Source organism: Pezoporus wallicus, unplaced genomic scaffold (genome assembly GCF_028554395.1).
Source record: "Pezoporus wallicus isolate ANWC-B61680 ecotype Strahan unplaced genomic scaffold, APGP_CSIRO_Pwel_v1 contig_13766, whole genome shotgun sequence".
NCBI classification, from domain to species: Eukaryota; Metazoa; Chordata; class Aves; order Psittaciformes; family Psittacidae; genus Pezoporus; species Pezoporus wallicus.
This window is the reverse complement of record NW_026635291.1, coordinates 416,350-433,989: the sequence shown is the minus strand read 5'-3', so window position 1 is coordinate 433,989 and position 17,640 is coordinate 416,350. Positions and strand designations below refer to the sequence as shown.

The 17,640-nt window shown below is 38.4% G+C and overlaps 1 long non-coding RNA gene across 1 annotated transcript in view; it reads left to right on the top strand.

The window, feature by feature from the left end:
• Positions 1-17,640, top strand: part of LOC130603759 (uncharacterized) — a 116,822-nt gene that overhangs the window by 22,570 nt on the left and 76,612 nt on the right. Inside the window, exon 8 of the long non-coding RNA XR_008973277.1 lies at positions 9,424-9,495. This is a non-coding gene — a long non-coding RNA (uncharacterized LOC130603759). The remainder of the gene's footprint in view (positions 1-9,423; positions 9,496-17,640) is intronic.

Here is a 17,640-nt window from a genome sequence, read left to right as displayed (position 1 = left end):
AAAGATATTGTTTGACTTTCCTGTTATTTGGCTTGTGATGAAAATGGCTTTTCCTACACCTGATTATTGGTAACTTCTCCAGTGTTTGCTTTATTTACTGTACAATAGGTTACAAGCTGTTTAAAATACTGACTTGAGCAAATCTGCCATGATGACTAATTCTCCACCTTTTTCACTAGTTCAGCTAACAGCAAAGCATAAAATAATTATAATGGAACTTGCTGACATGAGCTGGCACAGCAATTCCTATGTCTAGTCACGTTGGTCCCACTGATTTGCAGTAGCTTCTCTGAAACAAGGTGTTTTTTCATCTTTAACCAGCTGAGAAGTCATGTTTATGTTAAAATAGACAGGACAGTGTGCACTAACAGTAGTAATCAGAGGTACCCAGCTACTTAAAGCACTTTAAAAAATGCTTCATTTACCACATGCAGCAACTCTCTCCCTTGTTTTTGCAGTGTGACCAGGGAATTTAGTGTAGACTGAAGTGATTTTTGTTTTGTTATTTTTCTTTAAATGGCTTCGCTTGGCTACATTGCAGCCCCTTAGGCTGAACCTATCTTGCTTCATCCTATTTAGTGGCCCAGAGAGTGGCAGATTCCCAGATTTCTGGTGCTAGACTATCTGGAGCTGCCTTCACATGGGATGCCATCTCTCTTCTGTGGTCTTTGGCCATAACATACCTTCATATGTTTTATTAAATGAAGAAATAAGAAAGGGTGAAGCCTTGTCTTCAGCCAAACTCAGTTGGACTTTTGTCTCATGATGTGAAGGGTAGGTACTTGTGTGCTGAGAAGGGGGTCTAACTTTTTCAGGTAGTTGAGAGGCACTTGAAATGCTTGACTTTGTCTTCAGTAATTTATACAATCAAAGAGCAGGAATAGCCTGTATTATCAATGTATGTAAAGAAAAGTGCTGAGGTTTCAGATGGGTCACTTCTTGTACTTGAAGCTGACTAGTGCATTGATCTTAACCTCAGTCTAGTAATTCCTCCAAACCTACAGTAAGTCACACACAGAGTCATTAATTACCTGCACCTAGAAGTCAGTCACTGCCTACAGTGGCAGCCACTCCATTATCATCTGGTGTATTTCAAACAATAGGAATGATTGAAACAGGAACTCCTACATTTCTGTGCAGATGAAGAGTGGCACACCACCCTGTAATTTAGGTACTTGTGCAAGTTTTCATTTGCATTAGCAGAAAAGTGTGGGTCGTTGAATTATTCCATAAAAATATCCTTAGGTTTTGAAAGATTTACTGTGCCTGTGTATGTTGTTTGTTTTTTAAGTGTGCTGGTTTGGTGGTGATGGATTTTGTGGTTGTTTGTGTCTTCAAGCGAAGATGAAACTGAGATTCATTGATTCTCTGGAAGCCCAGAGAGTGGCACATTTGAGCCTCAATGCTGAGAGCCACCTTAAAACTCAGTTACATTTATAGAATAGCTGAATTTAATTTTAAATCCATCAGTCAATCCCATTTCCTTTATTAGTAAAATGAGCTGCTTTCCTATGTGACACTGACAGTTACTGCAAGCAGAGATTTGTTGTCACATATTTTTGTTTTCTTCAGTTATGTGGTAGGGAGGGTCACGTTTGTGTTATAATTAACTCAAACTAATTGAAATTGGAATTTACTTGAAATCTGGATGAAGCTGCCTGATGTAGGTTTACATATATTTTTCTGTGTCTTGCTTGACTTTAAAGGGTTTAGACATGAGAGTATTTAATCATGCCAAAAGTGTAACTGGATGTTACATAGTCATGACTTAAGATTCTCTTAATCTTTTTGTGTCCCTTTAGCTTCTCCATCTGTATTTTGAGCACTGTTTTTAATGAGTTGGATATGCTTTAAAGCAACACACTGTACCTTCACAGGAGGATGTCCATTTTCAGTGTCACTGCAGAGATATCTTTAATCAGGATTGCTGGTCAGAATACTTCTGTGTAGGAAAAAGGCAATGGTAACTGAAAAACGTTGGTTATTTTACAGGAGCTGGAACTTCCTTGGCACTCAATTCCGTAACTAACTTTAATCAGTACTGCACAGCTGAATTCAAGATTTTGAACGTTTACAGAGTTGGACAGAAGCTTATAATAGTGACAGGGCTACATCAACTTCTTTTGTTCTCTCTTAAGGCATACTGAATTCTAGTGGTATAAAAACACGGGTTTATAGATGATTGTCATCTGGGATGTGTGGAGTTGTTGCGGCTCGTGACTGTGGCTGCAGAAAAGATTTCCTGGAAATTTCAGGACAGCCATGATCAAACAATGTTTTCTGTGTTACAATTTATACCTTGGACTTGAACATTTTATGTACAACATTTCATCAAAAGTTTGGGGGTACATATGAGTTAAATGCAAGTGGAACTTGGTTTATCTCATCTCAAGAAGTTTTTTTATTCCATTACTCATTTTAATACATTGTTTTAAATAGTCTCAGCTGTTAGGTAGAGGCAGCTTGTTGTCTTTCCATAGCAGAGGTCACTATGTGTCAGGTGGCAAATAAAACTTAAAATACATTTTATACTGACATCTTGCTTTACTTGGAAAGGATTCTTTTAATTGCCCCCTTGACTTGATTCATGCAGGAAAAATTCCTTGCATGTCACAGAATTGCACTGTGAGATCCTGTCAGTCCATGGAGCTTGGTTTAACAGAGGAGGTGTGGGACTTTACCCAGCAACGTAGGAATGCTGCGTATCAGTCTTTGACTGGTTGGCTGGGGTGAAGATGGAAGAGGAAATGTCAGCTTCCTTTATTATTTATTCTGAGCAATATTAATTACCTGGTTTGTGATTGGGGAAAAAGCAGCCACAGGCAGAACCTAGCCAAGCACCAAGCCTAATCCAATCAGCCTGATGGATGCAGAAAGTTTACAGAATGACCTTGTGCATAATTACTCATTTGATGGCTGTTAGTAAATGGCACAAATGGAATCTGACATACATTATAACACATTAATGATTGCCTTCCTCCCTCCATCCTCTTCTGTACAGAAAAATGATTTTAATTAAGACTTCCGTGATTAGTCATTTAATCAGTCATTAGGCCAATACAGATGGAGTCAATTAATTTTTTTACACTTGAATAGAGACTTGATGCTACTGCAAACCGTAGAATCTATTTTTTTAACATTGTATCATGGGCAATTGCCTTGATGTCTCTCTAGGAAGTGTACATTGCTCCTCCAGAAGCTGGATAGCATTTACAGCATGTCACTATTGTGGCAACTGTAGGTACGTTTTATTACAAGCTAGCCAAATTTTAATGAGTTGGTTTTGTTCTGAAGTCTTTGGTTGTTCCTGTTATGGATTAGCCTTTATTTTTTGAAGATTAGTGGGGCAGATTTGCCTGTTAAAGAAAGTGTATTCAGCATCTCCTAATGTATTTTATTACAAATAATAATACTTTGCGTTTCATGCGGGAAGATTTTCTACCTGCTTGGTAGGCTCAAAAATGAGGTGTATACACCTATGAAATGACTTCCTAAAACTAGTAAGAGGAGTTGAGTGATCATCATCCATGTTAGCTCAGCAATATTTGAAATGACTCATTGGCTGTAGATCAAAGTCGTATCCTCATTTATAGGACAGGAGGAGAACAGAAGTGGAGATCCTACTGCATAAAGTACTACATGAATTAGTTTAATTCACTGTCACCCAAACCTCTTGAGTTCTTTTCCAATGTAAATTACAAACAAGGCAATAAAATCTATGGGAGTAAATGGGGTTGAGAGTCTGCTAACATCCAACTGCTGTCGTTCCATTTGGTCATGGTGTCCCCATGCAGGAATGAGGGAGAGGTCCAGCCCCAGTGCTTAAGTGGCTTCCACTAGGTAAGGTCCTCACCATGTGAGCAGTTGGTTTCAATGTTGTCTTGGTGGGCTCTTGCAGAGGCAAAAGGGAAGGGAATAGATTGATTTGTCTTTCTTCAGAAAGCTTTTAAAGATTGAAAAATGAGCCTAGTCTTGTCTAGCCCAGGAATAATAAATAAAAGCAGGTGTGAGGTGTTGGAATTGAAAGCAGCTGGATATGATGGATGTGTTCTGACTGCTCTAGAGCTTCAGTCTTTAATCCCTGTGGCTCAGTGTGAATATTTCCCTCCTGATGCAATGCAGAAATAATAAATAGAACACAGCATATGGAAGGGTTCCTTGACTGAGAAAGGGGGGTACAAACCACAGTTAACTCTCTTTATGCTCGCTTTTCCTTGCATACCTATACCTCAGCAACCTTTCTTAATGCATTCTAGTAATCCTCATTGGCCATGTCTCGGTGTTTGCAGCAAGGCAAGTCATGCCGAGATGAAAAAAAGAAAAAAAGCTTTTGGAAGTTTGTTTTGCAACTGGAATCTACCTTAATTCAGAGCTTTATTTTTGAAGATGTGTAATGATTCCCTTCCGTTTCTGGTGTAGTTTTTGCCCATAAATACTTTTTCCTGATTAAACACTCAACCATCACTATAAATTGCAGTGAAATACCCCTCTGTACCATTAAAATGATCTGATAATCAGTTGAAGTATAGAGTCACCCAGCCTTGTTCTGTAGCTTAAACTTGCTAAATCCTGACCCTTGTAGTTTGCCAGAGGATGGGTTTGTCCATGGGAAAAACTCTGCCATCTAATTTAGAGAGTTCCATACAAGGAGTGGATGGGAAGAGCAATTCCCTTGATTAGAGCAACATGGTAATTGAGATGACATCAAATGATTCATTACACTTGCCTGAGACAGCACGATTCAAAAATAGGCATAGTGCAATTCTATCCTACCCACTAATGGTTTTTTATTTAACCTGGGTTTAAAATGCTTTCTGTGTTGGAATGAATACTTTGGCATGGATGTAAAGTAGCATGTAAAAAACCCAAAGAAATACGTAAGTAAATGATATGGGGGCTCTTTCTTTCGTGTTTGTTCTGTTCTGAGAGTAATAAGATTCATCAGGGTCGCACTTGGAAGCTGTCTTGCAAAGTAGATCATTTAGAAAACCGTTTTGGCACCCTGCTGTTTTGTCATGTATTCCAAGCAGGTTGTGCCAAAAGAAAATTGTAGAAATTGCTGTTGTAGAGTACAAAATCATTGGATTTATAATAGGGAGCCAGTGGCGAGAATTCATTATACATTCACACCTGCAGATAAAGAGCAGCTAAAATTGGAAGTTTTATTCCACTCATCTTTGATCCTGATATTATTAGCTGATATTAGCATCATCCTACACTAGGTTCTGGAGTTGGAGCAGATATGATATTCTAGCCATTATTTTTTTCATGTAAGTCATTCCTTCAGTACAGCAAGTGTATCCTGTATTTAGAGCAGCAGTTCTGCAATCTGAGACTCCTGGTTTCTGTTGTTATATTGTGTGGTCCCAGGCTCCTCTACATTTACATTTGTAAAGTGGTAATATAAAAATCACTCAAATCATTCCACTATCCCAAATAGAAACTTTTTCATACTTGTGAAGTATTTGGGCATCATTTCATCACATTCTAGACATAAAGTGATATCTTTACATGGAAGCTGCTAATTCAGGCTTTTTTTTTTTTTGTTTGTGAATGCATAGCTCTGTGTCACAGTACCACTTAAGCATTAACACATACCAGGACTAGGACTTCTCCTTAACCTCAGCCTAAGCTGGGGAGCCCAGATTCTCTGTTTCAGCTAAAGAATCAGGATTCTAGTATCCCAACTCAGATCTTCCAGCCCAGTTTTAGAGATTAAACCCTTAATTCCACATGTGCTCATTCCTTTCCTCACCCTGCAACAGTTAAATTGTTATTTTACATTTGTTATCCGGAGCTATTTCAAACAGAACTACGAAACTTGGGCAGTATTTGTATCACGTGTGAAATAGCCATAGTCACACTGAAATTGCTTTTACTGCTTGGTAACAGCTGAGTGTTACACCAGTAGAGTCTGGTTAAAGATGAACATTCTTTGCTGTGAAGAATCATCACAGCCAATGAATTGTACATTTCTGGATGTCTGAGAGTTCAGTTTTCAGAGTTTGTAGAGGGAATTTGTGCACAGCTCCAGTTCCCTGTGTAATGGCTGGAGATAAACACTTAAGTATTCCAGTAGCCATCATCTGTGACAACTTGCATTGCCATAAAGAGAGTTTATAGTCAAATAAAGTAAAGATGTGCCACCTGAAAGTTTTAATTTGTACCCTGGGGAAAGTTAAAACAGGAATGCAGGGTTTTGTCTATTGTTGTAAGGGAATTGATAGTTTACTCAGATGAATAAAGGCAATATTATCTAAAGCTTTATAGACAAATACTGCACAAACATTGTGAAGGCAATTAAATATCTACCCACAGTTCAATTGAGTTATTTTCATGGCTAGATGATGAGTTACTGGTAGTTCATTTGTAGGCAGCAATTTAAGTAAATCCTAAGGGTTATATACTGCACAAAAGAATCTAAATAATTCAAGATCCTGATTCCTTTGTTGTAATGAATCATTCAGTCTGGACAGTTGTTAAATAGACTTTGTATTCAGCTAAGAAATCAGCACTGCATTGAATTGTTCATATTTTAACTGATGGGGAAAATAGAGTAAGAGTTAATTATCCAGAATTAGTTCCACATGCTATAAAAAGACACAGGAATGTGTAGATTTACCTGCATAGTTTGTGATTTTCACCCTGAAAATTTAAGGAAATTAAGCCCATATCTGTTGAATGCCATGCTTTTCAAGTACAGTGTAAGATAAAACAAGCAGTAGTGACCCTGTCCCCTGAACATCAGTCTTATGGCAGCATCCACCAAGAATCATAGAATCCCAGCCTGGTTTGGGTTGGAAGGGACCATGAGCAGGGACCCCTTCCACTAGAGCAGCTTGCTCCAAGCCCCTGTGTCCAACCTGGACTTGAACACTGCTAGGGATGGGGCAGCCACAGCTTCTCTGGGCACCCTCTGCCAGCGCCTCAGCACCTTCACAGGGAAGAGCTTCTGCCTAAGACCGAATCCTTTCTAATTAGTAATAAGAAGCTCTCCCTTCTGAAGCCTCTCCTAAGCAGCAGCACGTTGGAGTGCCTTCGTATGGGGGATAGACCCGTTTCCTTCCCCACCTCAAGTGCTTATTCGTACAACTTTGAATGATTAACTGTGAAGACTTTTAAATGAAACTAGATGGCAGATTCTGCAGCCCCTCCCATGATGTATTTGATCTGTGGCTGCTGAAGTTCTAACAAAGGAAAGGGAGAATGATACTCCATTTCTAATTAAAGAAGTAATTTTCCTTTGCAAATAGACTTTTTATCTCAGCTGCAGTGTTAAGGATCAATGGGTTGTCACATGTATGTCTTTTTAATAAATGCCAGCAGAGATGGCATTAAAGTGATAGACTGATCACTGTAATCAATTCAATTCAAAATTGCTTTATGTCTTAAATGAACTTAGTTCCTTTCTGTGATTCTCCTACAGTTAACATTGTCTGAGCAATGAAGTACAAGGTTACATCTTAGTTTGAAGTAAAACGTGATGATGATATGGAATTAATTTTTTTATAGTTGCAGGTATTGCAGTTTAACTCTTGCTTTTATGGGATTGAAAGGCCCTGTTACAGATTCTTATTGCAATTCAAACAATAAGAGCAAAAAATTAATTTTAAGGTAAAAGGAAATAATGTGAAGCTTCCCCTTTCTTCCTGCCTGCACTCCTCCCTCCTGCAAAGAGTGGCCAAGGCTTACAGGGATTTTTATTTGCTTAATTGTCTTATGATCAGCCATGAATATTGACACCACAAAGCACAGAAATTACTCAACTCCAAGCGATCAGAATTGGTCTTTACGCATGAAAATGTGTGCAGTGCCTGTAAATTTAATGCCAAGCACAGGCTTAGCCATAGCATTTAAAATGATACCAATATGTCTTGGGTCTCCCGTAAACATCTTCCCTGGCTTCTGAGAAGGTGATGCCTCTGTAAAAAGACAGGCAGCCCTCCTGCTGATGCAGCTGGTGATGATACAGGAGAGCAAACATAATGCCAGAGAACAGTCTGATTTTGAACTAAAGGAATCTTTCTCTGCCGTTATTCTCACAGTGATCAGTGTCTTTAGAAGCTATTTATGTGGCATACTTCAGAACTCTTGTTCTGGATTTATTTTTTCAACTCCCTGGAGGTTTTGTAAAAACTCTCAGGATCCGTGTAAACCTTTTCATTTCTCTTAGAGTTGGCAGAGTGACAGCCTTTAGTTGTGCTGAGTGCTAAATTATTTATCTTCCTCTTCCCTCCTAGCCCTGACTTCTGAATCTTTAACTTGACTCTTGGGACATGTGGGGTTTTGGGGCGGGGGGTTGGGCTTGGTTCTTTTTTCCCTTTTAAAGTGGTGAAGCCATTTTTATCTTTTGTCTTTAGTGTTTTACCATTAAAATGTACATGTGAAATTGGAACGTGTAACTATGATTAAGTTGCAGTATCTGATTTTTTGTAATTGTAATTCTGACAAGGTAAGGAGGTCATATCAGCTGTTATCTGTTTCCTTGTGGATGATTCTTATCATCTGCCTTCAGGAGTGGATCTCAAATTGATTTTTTTTTTTTTTTTTTCCTACATGCCATTGCTATATTATATTGTGTGTTATAGAATAGTCTTGAGGCTTTCTCAAGATCTTTTAATTGCCAAGCGTTTTTCAGTGCTGATGTTGAAATGCTGCTAAAATAAGTTAAGCACTTAATCTCCTTTAAATCCAGCATCCTACAATGTAGTGTCACTTATCAAGCTCTTTTTGATAGGACATAAGCACACAATTAAATACCTTCCTAATAATCATGTTGTTGTGTGCTTTAAGTTATGTATGTCTTAATGATTTTCAAGTAGGAAATAAGGGATTACTGGGTAGAAGAGCTAACCTTTCTCGTTTTCATTGTTCATTCACTAATGAGAAGGGTTTATTTTTACTTAATACAAGGATGACTATTCAAATTATATTTTTTTTTCAACATGCTTTAAACTTTCTTATGTGCAAGGAGTTTCATACCCTAAAATATTAACATGTATGCTACAAAATGTACATAAGATGTCCACTATTTAGTATCAGTGGCTTTGTAGTCTACAGTATTACATGACTGGCACTTAGTTAAACACTTCCTTGTTTATAATTTTCAAATTATAGCTTTTTTATCTCACAGATAAACTTAATCTTTTTAAATTGCTGCAGCAATCAGTAATATTTGCCTTATTTTGGCAAAGAAGACAATGTGACTTCAGGATTCTCAATGCTTTTGAAAATCAGTTTAGAGGATCTGAAGCTTTTATATTGTTTTGAAAGTGGCTGAGTAGATCCCATTAAAGTGACCAGTACAGAATGTGTTACAAGAGGAAGAGTCTTGATCTGTCTTATGAACTAATAACAAGTTCTCATCAACATATAAATAACCATCATTGTTAGTTGTAACAATAAGTTTATTCTGATCTTTAGATCTCGCATGACAACCAAAGAATGCAAGCTACAAAAGGATCAGCACCTCAAGGAATTCTAAGGCATTACAAGGTAAAGATCTTTTTTTTCCCTTGCCTGTATTATCATATTTGTTAACTAAAGAGCTGTAGAAGCTGGTTTATAGCATAACTTCAGGACTGAATGTATTGATCATGAAGACTATGTCAACTGTTGGATTACTTCTAGGAGTAGTAAAGAAATCCAGTAAAATTTTCCTGGAACTTTTTCTTTCAAGGCATTTATCTTTAGTGTCTTGATTGTGTCCAGTATGTGATATATCTGACAATTTTGGGTGCTACTTTTAATTAGGATTCTGTTATTTCTGATATTCTCTAAAGCCAGTATATTTATCTTGTCCGTGATTATAAATAAGATTGTGGGAGCCTTCAGTCTTCTGCTGTTGCAACACCAAAAAGCAAAGCTGCATGTGGAAGGAAGCTTTCATTAAATTTTACTTTGAAAATAAGTGGCAATAGCATGAGAAAGTGTGAATAAATGCTTGTTCTTAAGGCCACAGTATGAGAAGCAGTGCAATGTGCTGTCCACTGGGTCCAGCTCAAAAGTTCATGTCAGATAACGTCAGTGAATTATCCTGGGGAGTTTGCACCTGTTTGTTTAAGTCACAAAATTGGCCACTTCCGTTCAAGAGGAAATATGATCATCTCCAGACTGGAGGGAAAAGATTAAAACCCCCAGACTTTTATTCCCTTAAGATGGCTGATGCATACTTGTTTCCTATGCTGTGGGGAGTTCTCTTCGTCTTTTCAAAACCTCAGGTGTTTGTGTTTCTTTAAAGCACGACTGACAAAGCCAAAGGCTGGGGTTACTGCAGGAGTCATGCTTCCTCGACATTTTTGTTGATGAGCGCTTGAAGCATCCTATACATGCAGCCTAAGAGTAATGGAATGGGAAATCAGCTTTATTTGTGGTTGTCAAAATGCACATTCTTGACAGCAACCTTTTCTGGAACCTGTTTCATAGAGGTATGATGAATTTCCCTATGACTTGGTGTCTATAAGCCCTGATCCTAACTTTCCCTTCTAGCTTAAAGCTACGCCTCTAGGTAGTTGTGAATTTAAAATATGTAGAGAGTGTTCAAAATGCATCTTATTCATCTTCAATATTCTGGTTTTGCTTCCTCCATTCCACGTGGGTGACAAGGTAGATTTCCTTATCTTGTTTTACTGGGCTGTTCCAATTGCTATGCATGGTACTTGCTATAATACTTCTGTTTCATTTTTACTCACATTAGTATTAAACAGTAACTGTCTTTTCTATTTTTGAAGTTGGTGACCTCTGAAGGATTTGGAACTCTGAAAGTTTCGTTGGTGGAAAAATATCTGATATCATATTCTGGAAAGCCTATGGCTCATTAACTTATGTCTATTAATGGCTGCAAAAATCATAAACCTTTACATAATAATTTTCTTTAACTGTAGTACTATTAATTTTTATGATAATTTTAGAGTTATTTATGATCATTGAAAGAGTCTGTTGGAAAAAGAGATAATGACACAGAGCTTCTAATTTGTAGGTCCTCTATGCCTAATACTAATTGTTGCAGGCTGTAGTAAAGATTGAGCAGGTTACAAGCTTTGACTTTATAAGGTGAAAGTAATTCTTTGAAGGGAAAGTGGTATTATTAATAGCAATTGGAATTGATTACTCAAAGAGCTGTAGTAATTCATTCATGAATTCCATTCAGTTTCACCTCTTTAAGGGTTTAAAACATTTCTGTCTAATCTGAGGGATCCCAGTTTCTTTTTGTCTGTCTGCTTACCAGTTATAGGAGCTTTTACACTCTTAAAGATAACCACAAAGGAAGGAACATACGCATGTGCAAACAAAACCCCAGCACCCCTGTAATTAGGTAATTCAGATTAAAAAGTTAAATTACAATGTTATCGTTAAAAAATGCTGGAGACACAACAATCTGCACTTCTGTTTATCTGTCTGAATATACCAAATATATGGGAGTTTAAGAGCTGTGCTCTACATGGTGTGCAGTTACCTAACAAGGCTGTTGTCTGGTCAATGTGATACACCACAAATAAAGCAAAGGTAGTATTTTTTTCATACTTTGTTTTAATACTTGCTGTGATTCTAAATTTGTTTTCTTGCCACTTCCCCTTGTCAGTTCATATCACTGAATCACTAGGCCTTATCTTAAATGTCCATTGTTGAAGCAAACAGAAAAATTCAAAGCAAAAGCAGATAAAGCTCCTTAAATCCAACTCATTCTCCTTCAAGAGCCTCTTAAGGTAGAAATCAGCTTTGGAGATGCAGATGTGGCATTGCAAGGCATGCCTGCAGCATTCCATAACTTGTAATATCTTGACTATTTTACCTTCAGAATGCATCTGATTTCATCATCATCTTTGCGCCTTCATTGATGATGAACTTTATTTCCTTCACATTTTCTTACAGTGCAATCATTTTGTTTGCATAGTATTAGGAGTTACAGATAGCGGTAGCATTTGGCAGAATCTCAGACCTTCTATTCCTTAAAGTTATGGCCACAGTTTCACACCAGGATTCGCCAGTTCACTGTGCACTTGGTGGTCTTCTGAAAATTACTAACAATTGCAGTGCCAAGATTTGGATTTTGTTTTAACATAAAGCTTCGGTGGTTTGCTTAGGGTAATGTCCCAAGAGTCCCTGGTGAGAAGCAATTGCAAGCTCTTACTCTTGTGTGAAGGGAAAGTTTTACATTTCAATTTCTGAATTTCCAGCTGACTTTCTTGAGATGGCCAATACTTACAAAGAGCAAGTCTCTCCTTAGCATGGAGTCACTGGGGTGACTCAGTATGAAACAGGAGAAAGAACTCAATGTTGCTCGTGAAGTTATGTAGGAGACCTAGCTACCTCCAGCTTTCAAATGTCCTTTAGAGCAGCATAATGCAAACAGTCAATGTGTCTTTTAGCTTCAATATACATTTTAAAATGTAAAACTAAGTATTGCTTTTATTCCTCCTCTTTCTTTTAGTTTGCCATAATTGAATACAAAGTTGGGGCTTGGGAGGTTATACAGCAAATAGTCTGTGATCTTTAAAAATGAATGTCCTTCCTATTTTATAGTGATTTTATAGGATTGCAGAATGTGGGATGGAGCCCAAAGCCTCTTTCCCTGTACATGCCCCAGTGGTGGCAAACAACAGTCCCCAGCTGTGAGAGAATCATTTATTCTGATCTTGTAAAACACTCATGGGCTGTGGTGATCCAGAAGTCACAGATCTATTAGCTGCATTTTTATACTTCTAAAAGAAAGTTTATTGCATTGTCTAGTGTGTTTGATGCAAATTCTCCAGACAACAATTGCTGTGTGGACTGTAGGGCACGTTTGTAGTTTATTAGAAGGTATTGAGCCAAAGCCTGATGTCAATGAAATCTGTTAAATCCTCCCAGATTTATTTTTTAAATCGGTAATATAAGCCATCTGCTTTCTAAGTAGTCTTTCTCATGTCAGTAATTCTGTTTGTGTAGACATAGGTGAAATCTCCACTATGCAGTCCCCAAGGAGCTAGTGTATTTTAGAGGCAACTTAAATGACCTTTCATCTCATTGGTTTTCCTTTTTGTGCTTGTTGTCCACTCAGAATTCTGTATTTCTGTAGATGATTATGCTATTTAAAATGGGATCTTCATTCTTCGAGTCTTTAAATGCTACAGTATTACAGTGTTTTACTGTTTTACTGTTTCTTCCACTGTTTTTACCAACATAAACTGGACTCTTAATGTGAAGAGTGCTCTTCAGTGTACTCCAGTGTAACTCTGTTCCCATCCTAGCCCACAAACACTCCTTACAGAAGACTTTTCAAAGGTTTTGAAGAGAATTGGTAATTTCAGTGTGCACGCTTTGGGCAGATACTTAGTGATAAAAAGTATCTGTACATTCTATATTGACCGAATATTGAGGTAGGCATAAGGAATTCTGGTGTCAATGCACATGCTTCCTCAACTGGTTAAACTGCCCAATAGAAACCACCACACTTTCTCTTCTGTTCCTTTTCTGCTTCTTTGAAGAGCATCAAAATAAGTGACAAATGTGTAACAGAGAAAAGCAATAAATAATGTTCCATAGTGATCAATGATGACTATGTGGTTGGAAACCGGGAAACAAATTGTTCCTGAAGCATGATTTGACAATGGTTAGTGTTGTTCTGTAAGGTAGTGCTTTCTGTCTGGGATTGCCATGGTAAGGTAAGGTACACGGTTTGTTACGAGTGTATGAAGTAATCATATCATTGGCCAAAAGCAGAAGTGAAGATCCTGCTCTGGTCATGTTTGTAGTGGGTTTTGATCATGGTCACAAAGGTTTACGTGATGATTTATATGGTGAAGTACATGGGCATGAAGACAGCCATGTTGGTATGTTTCTGTGAGGGAAGTAGCTACCACATCTGTAGTCTGTAAGTACTTATGATCTTAAGTAATTCCCTAAATACACAATCTTTTCTCAATTACACCACCTTTAATTCAGAAGTAACTCTGTTGCCTGGCTGTCATTTAGTATCACAGAGCATGGTCCAGAATTGTAGGAGCAAGTTAAGGCAACTGGAGCTTTGTGTGATCCCTGTGGACTTTGGTGAAGAAAAAGGGTGAGATAATTAGCAGCTCTATCAGAAAAGCCTTGCTGAGGCTGGAGCAGCACAGATCTAATGGTTCTGAAGCATTCACCAGCACTCACGTTCTAGCTGGGTGAAATTTTCTAGGGATATTTCTCAATCTGATACACCATGCTGAAAATTCACAGCAATACCCATCACACAGTTCTGTTAGTCCTTTGGCTAGTGGGACCCGAGTCAACCTTCTGTCTGCTTTAATTCTGTGGCTATCAATGGCAGTTCCCTTTCTAACACAGGTGGAAGGAATTCATAGGCATTACAAATTTAAGAGCTTCACAAACTTGAGCCATCATTCTTCTGCCACAGTTATTACTCTGGCCCACATCCCCTTTCTCCGTCATGCAGAAAGAGTGTATGGTGTAGAAAAGGCTGTAGCTGAAGGCTGTCTGTTTTAGAAGGAGATTTATGTACTACTTCTAATATTAAGCCAGGGAATGAGAAGCTTTGGGAAATGTTACAGCTGTGATACTAGTATTTTGAGAAGCGCAATGAAAGCTTTATCCGTAACACTTCAAATATTGCCATTGTTAATAGATTCTGAGGGAAAGCTGGATGCAGAGAGAAAACATTCCTTGGGCGTGCAGCAGCAGAGATCTGATGTCTGTCTGGTTTTCATTCCTTGCAGACAGGACAAGCAGTTGCTGAAGCAGTTGCTTTACAAACTGAGTTACCAGTCAGCCTATCTGGAATATATTTTTCAGAAGTTTGGAGTATTTCCATTAGTATGCAAGTACCAAGAAATAGATCATAAAAACCAGTTGGCCTCACAACCTTTGAATCTAATACCAGTTAATTGTATCAAGTTTCAGTTATTTTAATGTTTTCTATGTAAGGGGTCAGGGTTCCAGCAAACATGTTTCTGGAGCTGTTGGCAGCTAAAAGAGAAAGGCTGCTTTATGGCTCTTTCATAACTGTCCTGATTCCCATAGCCAAGAAAGCACCATTAGAGTTTTACTATTTTTAATTTTAAAAATGCTTTAGAAAATACGGTGCCCAAGGACACCTGCAGGAGCAGAGCTCTGAAATGGTGGAAACGAATTCTGCTTCGGATGAGACATTTTCTTTTATGTGCTGAAGAAAACACAAGACTTGAAAACTTTTATTTGTGGCTTTCTAGCAATATTAAGTCATATTTGCTGCTATTAAGTTTAGCAGCAGTGCTAAACTTAACAAGGCATCTTTCTGCTTAATATCATCTGGTCACATCTTCAATGTGCTTTTAAACCAAGACCAGTCTTTCCTGTCATTGCATCTTCATTCTCATTTACAGTGTTTAAGAAGTATTAACCCAAATTGGATACACCCCCTCAGTTCCTAATGCATATGTGATGTTTTTCACTTAAATATTTGATGTACTCCATGGGCAGGGTCACTGACTTCAGGAGGGACTGCAGATGTAACTGTCAACTCCCCTGGTCTCATATCAGCGTGGAATTACACAACCACAGAAACCAGAGATAGAATAAACCTATTAGGTCATCCTGTCCATCCCTTCTGCCAGTTCATAATGACTCCCTGCAGCTTGTTCTCCAGTGAGCTGTTGAGCTTACTTCTGGGCAGTTCTTCTGAAAGGACTGCAAAACCTTTCCTATGACTCTCAATATCCTCCACTTGTCTGTTTTCAGTCTTAAATGACAGGGCCCAATTGCATCTGCATCACTCCTGTGATGCAAAAATTATTAACAATAAATGCAATTGGCATTGTTGGATAAATTATTTGGTTTCAGCACCATTGTGTTATTGTTAACCCTGGCCACACTAACTATTGGATCGTAATTTCATCTCTTTGTGCCTCAGCTTGCAATATGCGGACGCTATCAGGATGAAATGAGAGGCAGGTTACCTTTCTCAGTCAGACTCTGTGAAGGTATGGGAGACATTGACATTCCTGGACAGATGGTGCTAAGGAACAGCAGTGAGAACCTTTGTAAGGATTATTTAATAACTTAGCTGAACTGGAGTTGAAAATTTCATCTCCTCATTCCACTCTGCTGCTAAAGTGCCAAAGGAAGATTTTGTAATCTCTCCTAATGAGTTGTGTGAGTTTTGCTGTTCCCCAGACTGCCAAGTGATAAGTGCCTGTTATGCACATGCTCCCCAGTATCTCTTTGCATTAAGCAACTCATTTGTGTTTTTTTATTGTGTTGACCATGCATTGGTCAGAGAGTAGAGTATAGAATTGCACAGTCCCTCCCATGCCCTCGAAGGGAAAGCAAGAGGCCAGCAAAGGACTCTGCTTCAAACAGCTTGGCATTGTTAAAGCAGGTTTTACAATACTTGACAGGTCTCCCTACACATATATATGGCACTGTGCTCAAGCAGGAACTGATAACATTTTGTAGAGCTTGGTTCCAGTGTATCAATTGCGTATTAGTAACAAGCAGACGGTGTGAGAAGACTCAACTGGAGCAGATTTCTGCAAGACATGGAGGAGTTGGGTTTTGTGACTTGGAGGAAACAGCCCCATGAGTTCCCTTGTTCCAATCTGTAGCCATATGTTAATTTTCACATATGCTGGGAGTAGGGCAGAAATGCCTCCTCCATAGGGTATGCTAATTTCCTTCCTAAGGATCTTCTGTGAATGTAGGGCTCATCTGTCAGAATATTTCAGAAAGGAAAAAAGTATAGCTTATGCTTTGGGAGGCAGTGGACACAAACTGACATACTTTTTTCTTACGTTTGAGTAGAATTCCCTGTATTTTTACCATGTCACTGAACAGTGGAACAGTTTGCCCAGAGAGCTTCCTTATGAAGTCTCAGCCCTTGGAGATACTGCCAATATGACTGGGCAAGGCTCTGAGCAACCTCCCCAGTTTGATCCTGCTCTGAGTGGGGAGGCTGGACTGGAACTCCAAGGGCTCTTTCCAACTGTAGTGTTCCTATGACTTTGTCGTTAACAGAAAGGCCCCAAATTTTGACAAACTTTGAAAAACCCAGATTTTCCTCTTGGGAAAGGACAGAATTATCTAGATTGTGAACTGATAAATAAGTAGGCGAGATCTTGCCCCAGGAGCTTACTTAGTTTCTGGTTGGGCTTAATATCAGTGCAATAGTCTGCAGCAGGAAGCAGGTTTTTCCCATAATGGATATTTTTCCAGTAGGAAGAAAGTAAGACAAGTCCTAATCTTAGGAACACATGCAGACTTTTATGGCCTTTCCTTTGTTTTCCCTAAATATCTAATTTAAATAGCATTGTTCTGAGAAGTAGTGAAGTACAAATGTGATGAATGGAAGAACTCCAAATGAGCACTGTTAGTTCACCCCAGAGAGCTGAGCAGCTGGTTTACTTTGGCCATTTTCCAGAGCCCGCAAAGAGTTAAATCACATTACCTAACTATACAAAGAACCAAGACATCTGTCTTCACTATGACTGCAGTGTCTTCTCTTGAAGAACTTGTATTTTAACCCCATCTATGCCTTCTGAGGTACCTCTGGATCTCAGAGACACTGTCCCAATAAGGATGTAAAGAAGAAATTGTATGGGAATTGTGAAGAAAAATAGGTGGTTCTGCTTTTTCCTACTATAACTTTAATTCTGATTTATTTCTATGTTTACCTAATAATGAAATCAG